Here is a 5,284-nt window from a genome sequence, read left to right on the forward strand (position 1 = left end):
TTATCCTCTTACTATATTGTAATTATATAGAACTGTGTACTAACAATTGCTCACTTTACCTTTCTACCCAGTAAATTCTTTTCTATGTAGAAACAGGAAGCCTCTTCCCTGCAAAAATCATTCTCCTCTTCACCTCCTGACCCAGCTGCCCCCTCCTCCTCTGCAGGGACTTATGACTCATGCAGGAAAAGTTCACCTTGTGTTAACATAGAGATTAGAAGGATTCAGCTAGTCAGTTTTTAATCACATCTCTTTTCCATTAGGTAAATGACAATAAGCTGGGTAGAAAGGCAAAATGAGCAATTGTAAGTACACAGTGCTATATAATATGATGACTGCAATATATAGAGAATAAAAACTGATGGGAGAGATTCTTTAAAGATGGGTGGGCAAAAGTAAAAGCAAAGTTTATTATGAGGTGGACTCCACTTAACACTTCTGGTGAGGCGCACCATAGTGATGGGGTGCACTTAATTTATGGAAAGTTGTGACTCAGGTGGCTTCACCATGCTCCGTCCACTTGGCAGAGCTGGAGTGAAAGTGCTTAAATAAATAAATATATATATATTGAGTGCAAGGGATAATTTTATTTAATCGAACACGATGACAAAATCCCAAACCGACCCAAATTCATCTTCAAAAAGGCACGTAACCTAGGATCAATTATAGCCCCCACAGTAAGGATACACACCAGTTCTCAAAAACCTCAAACCCCATTCCATCAAAAACTAAAAGGCTTCTTTCCATGCAAAAAATGTAAGACATGCAAAACCCTAAACACACCAAAACAACACACTGTCAGCCACCAAAAAGAAATATACCCCATCACAGATTTTATAACATGCAACACCACAGGGGTCATATACGGGCTATATTGCCCATGTGGCAAATTATATATAGGCAGAACAAAAAGACCTATGAACATCAGGATCAACGAACATTTAAGGAACATCAAAAATAAATACATGGGCCACCCTCTCTCAAAACACTTTATAAAAAAACACAATGGGTCAATAAAAGGAATTAAAATAGTAGGTATACAAATCGTCCACAAGAACTGGAGACAAGGAGATTTTATTAAGAGCATGTCCAGGAAAGAAAGTGAGTGGATTTTTAAACTGAACACCTTAAGACCAAGAGGATTGAACAGCGAAATAGAGCTCTTTGCATTTAATGACTAACAAATTGACCTATGACGTCACCAGCCCTGCATATATAAGGACACCATTTGACTGGGTTAAGCCATCCCTGAGGAAGACAGCCGCAGTTGTTGAAACGCGTCGGACTGACCCTTAACACAGCTAAAGAGGCGCCCACAGGCCTCCGTACCTTGTGCACGCTGCACACCACGTGACCCCACGTCACGCTGCCCCACTCTCGTGCGCTCTCCACATACTCTCTCTCTCCTCCTCCTACCCGGAAGTAGCGAGCACGCGGCAGTCACCGGCCAGGACTCCGCTCTCGCTCCGGACCTCGACCACCCCCAGACGGTGAAGCCCTCTACAGACCGTAAGTAACAACGGGCCCCTGCCCCACCAAGTCCATACTGTACGCAGCTGACCCTCTAACGGTTTTTCCCTGTTCCCCGCAGTACTTGCTATCAACCCCTTCAGTTGGGCTCTGCACCAGCCACCCTCCCTATTGCTGAATCTGGCACCCACTGTTTCCAGCCAGAGCCTCCTGGTGCACCCAACATAGGAAAACATAAGCCTCCTACTGTATCCTATCTCTGGTTACCTCTGACATAACTATAGCCTCCTACTACAGCACCCTGCTGTATCTACATTATGGAGACCTGAACCAGCATCTACTATTGACACCCTAATCCCTACGAAGCAGGTAAATCACGATCTCTGGGCAAAAACTGGAGGCTACAGCCACAATCCAGTGATACCTTAACAGATACACCCCCTCCCCCTCCCTACAGATCTCTATACAGCGAACAGAGGCATTACATGCTAGTACAAGCCTCTTGCTGCATCCTACTTCTGACCTCCTCGTGCTACCTCCACTCAACAAGGGACCAGGACTACTACCTCCAGCTCATTCTAAGACGTCCCTGGATGCCCCTTGTACCTACCAACAGGTAACCCCAAAACCTCTTGTCTCCAAGGCTTGTACCACAGCTACATCAGTTAATTTATGATCTATCCCTATTCCTTCCCCCTGCAGATCTAACTCAGATCATCAACCCACAGCCGTGTGTGACATATCCTCTACCTCTCTCCAAGAAGGACCAGGACCGATACCTCCTAGTCATCCAAAATAATCAGGACACCCCCCGCTACCCTCTAGAAGGTAACTAATCCAAAACTACCCTCTTTGAACCCTGTACCTTAACCCTTGAGCCCTGCACCCTATTCTTAATACTTGTCTCCTCTCACTCCCTATAGTACTGCTCCGGTGAATCCAGTATTATCCACACAGCCTGCTGACTGTCACACCAGTAGCAGTGCTACTGTGGATCAACAGCTAACTACTACCACAGTCTATTGAGTACCATACCAAGAACAGGTAACTCACGACCCAACTCAGAGTCCAGCAGAGACATCTCTGTCGAGTTCCACCCCCACTTATCCATACATTTTTTTGTGTACCCCACTCTAGGTACCCCTCGTCCTCCCTCCCAGGCACCAACACGTGCCACCAGTGAACCTCCATACCCCATACGAGGCACCAGTATCAGGTAACCACAGACAAACAGATACCTACCCCTTCCCCCATCGCTTATTAGTATACCATATTTATACATTCCTATTCTATCCCACCAGGTCTACAAGCCTTTGCCTCCTTATACATCTACTGCAACCGAACATCCTCAGACTACGAGGGAAAAAGGCCTATTTTTATCAATCAGTGATTACCTTGTATCAGTGGACACCGATCTATTTATCGATTTTATAACTTTTAATACTTTTAATAACTATTCTTATATCCGACCCAGTGACCTCACTGAGTTTGAATCATTTTAACTAGCTATTTTTAAGCACATGTTCGATTAAATAAAATTATCCCTTGCACTCAAAATCTCTCGTGCCGTCCTTCTGTTCACTACCACTAGCGCAAATTTACTTCTTCTCGGCTATATCAACACTTATTTGGACAACCCTGGTTCCCTGTCCACAAATTTGCTGCCACTAGTAGTGACGAGCCCACAGCGCCTCCTGTACCCATATACTAACCAATTATATATATATATTATATAAAAAAATTAACATCTAGTTGCATAAAAGTTTTGACCTGTCAGAGTTCTGCTAGAAATCTATTAAACCCCTTGATGAATTGGGGCCAGATCGGCCGTTACCTTTAGAAACCACTTACCGGCACCTGATAGTTGTGCACGATCTCTGGACAACAGCGCAGCATTAACATCACCGTTCTCCTGGTCACTGTAGATCACGGTCGCCATTATAGTCAGATTCTGCAGGCAAAATATAAGAATGAGCCACGTTTCATTTTAGAACACACCAACAAGTAGTGTCCTCCTCACCAACCCCTGGACAATCTCCTGACACCACAACTCAGGAATATTAGAGGAGCCCTTCATAATGCTGGTCCTTGTCAGGAGGAGTATAGCGTGAGCTCAGGAGAGGAAGCCATTCCTGGTAAGCAGGTGCCCAGTGTTATAGCGATGATCCTCCTGCAGATGCCAGGACCAGAGAATAGAGGACTGTGCCTCCAACCACAGCAACAACCCATTACAGGAACCGGACAGATCCATAGAGCCATGAGCAGCACTGATCAGTAGCCATGTCTACACTGCAGCAATTACCCATTACCGGAACCGGACAGATCCATAGAGCCATGAGCAGCACTGATCAGCAGCAATGTCTACACTGCAGCAATTACCCATTACAGGGACCTGACAGATCCATAGTGCTATGAGCAGCACTGATCAGCCGCCATGTCTACACTGCAGCAATTACCCATTACAGGGTCCTGACAGATCCATAGGGCTATGAGCAGCACTGATTAGCAGCCATGTCTACACTGCAGCAATTACCCATTACAGGGTCCTGACAGATCCATAGTGCTATGAGCAGCACTGATCAGCCGCCATGTCTACACTGCAGCAATTACCCATTACAGGGTCCTGACAGATCCATAGGGCTATGAGCTGCACTGATCAGGAGCCATGTGTACACTGCAGCAATTGCCCATTACAGGGACCTGACAGATCCATAGTGCTATGAGCAGCACTGATCAGCTGCCATGTCTACACTGCAGCAATTACCCATTACAGGGACCTGACAGATCCATAGTGCTATGAGCTGCACTGATCAGGAGCCATGTGTACACTGCAGCAATTGCCCATTACAGGGACCTGACAGATCCATAGTGCTATGAGCAGCACTGATCAGCAGCCATGTCTACACTGCAGCAATTACCCATTACAGGGACCTGACAGATCCATAGTGTTATGAGCAGCACTGATCAGCAGCCATGTCTACACTGCAGCAATTACCCATTACAGGGTCCTGACAGATCCATACTGCTATGAGCAGCACTGATCAGCAGCCATGTCTACACTGCAGCAATTACCCATTACAGGGACCTGACAGATCCATAGTGCTATGAGCAGCACTGATCAGTAGCCATGTCTACACTGCAGCAATTACCCATTACAGGGTCCTGACAGATCCATTCTGCTATGAGCAGCACTGAGCAGCAGCCATGTCTACACTGCAGCAACTACCCATTACAGGGACCTGACAGATCCATAGTGTTATGAGCAGCACTGATCAGCCGCCATGTCTACACTGCAGTAATTACCCATTACAGGGTCTTGATCGATCCATAGTGCTATGAGCAGCACTGATCAGCAGCCATATCTACACTGCAGCAATTACCCATTACAGGGTCCTGACAGATCCATAGTGCTATGAGCAGCACTGATCAGCAGCCATGTCTACACTGCAACAATTACCCATTACAGGGACCTGACAGATCCATAGTGCTATGAGCAGCACTGATCAGCAGCTATGCCTACACTGCAGCAATTACCCATTACAGGGACCTGACAGATCCATAGTGCTATGAGCAGCACTGATCAGTAGCCATGTCTACACTGCAGCAATTACCCATTACAGGGTCCTGACAGATCCATTCTGCTATGAGCAGCACTGAGCAGCAGCCATGTCTACACTGCAGCAATTACCCATTACAGGGACCTGACAGATCCATAGTGTTATGAGCAGCACTGATCAGCCGCCATGTCTACACTGCAGCAATTACCCATTACAGGGTCTTGATCGATCCATAGTGCTATGAGCAGCACTGATCA

The 5,284-nt window shown here is 46.3% G+C and overlaps 1 long non-coding RNA gene across 1 annotated transcript; it reads left to right on the plus strand.

Moving 5' to 3' along the window:
- The first annotated feature begins 1,401 nt into the window (after positions 1-1,401).
- LOC141213654 (uncharacterized) lies at positions 1,402-2,080 on the plus strand. The gene is made up of 3 exons (XR_012283073.1): positions 1,402-1,509; positions 1,592-1,839; positions 1,928-2,080. It is a non-coding gene; the product is annotated as an uncharacterized lncRNA (long non-coding RNA).
- Positions 2,081-5,284: the final 3,204 nt, after the last annotated feature.

The sequence above is a fragment of the Phyllobates terribilis genome, unplaced genomic scaffold (assembly GCF_046119375.1).
Source record: "Phyllobates terribilis strain yellow unplaced genomic scaffold, ASM4611937v1 Scaffold_201__1_contigs__length_3545014, whole genome shotgun sequence".
NCBI classification, from domain to species: Eukaryota; Metazoa; Chordata; class Amphibia; order Anura; family Dendrobatidae; genus Phyllobates; species Phyllobates terribilis.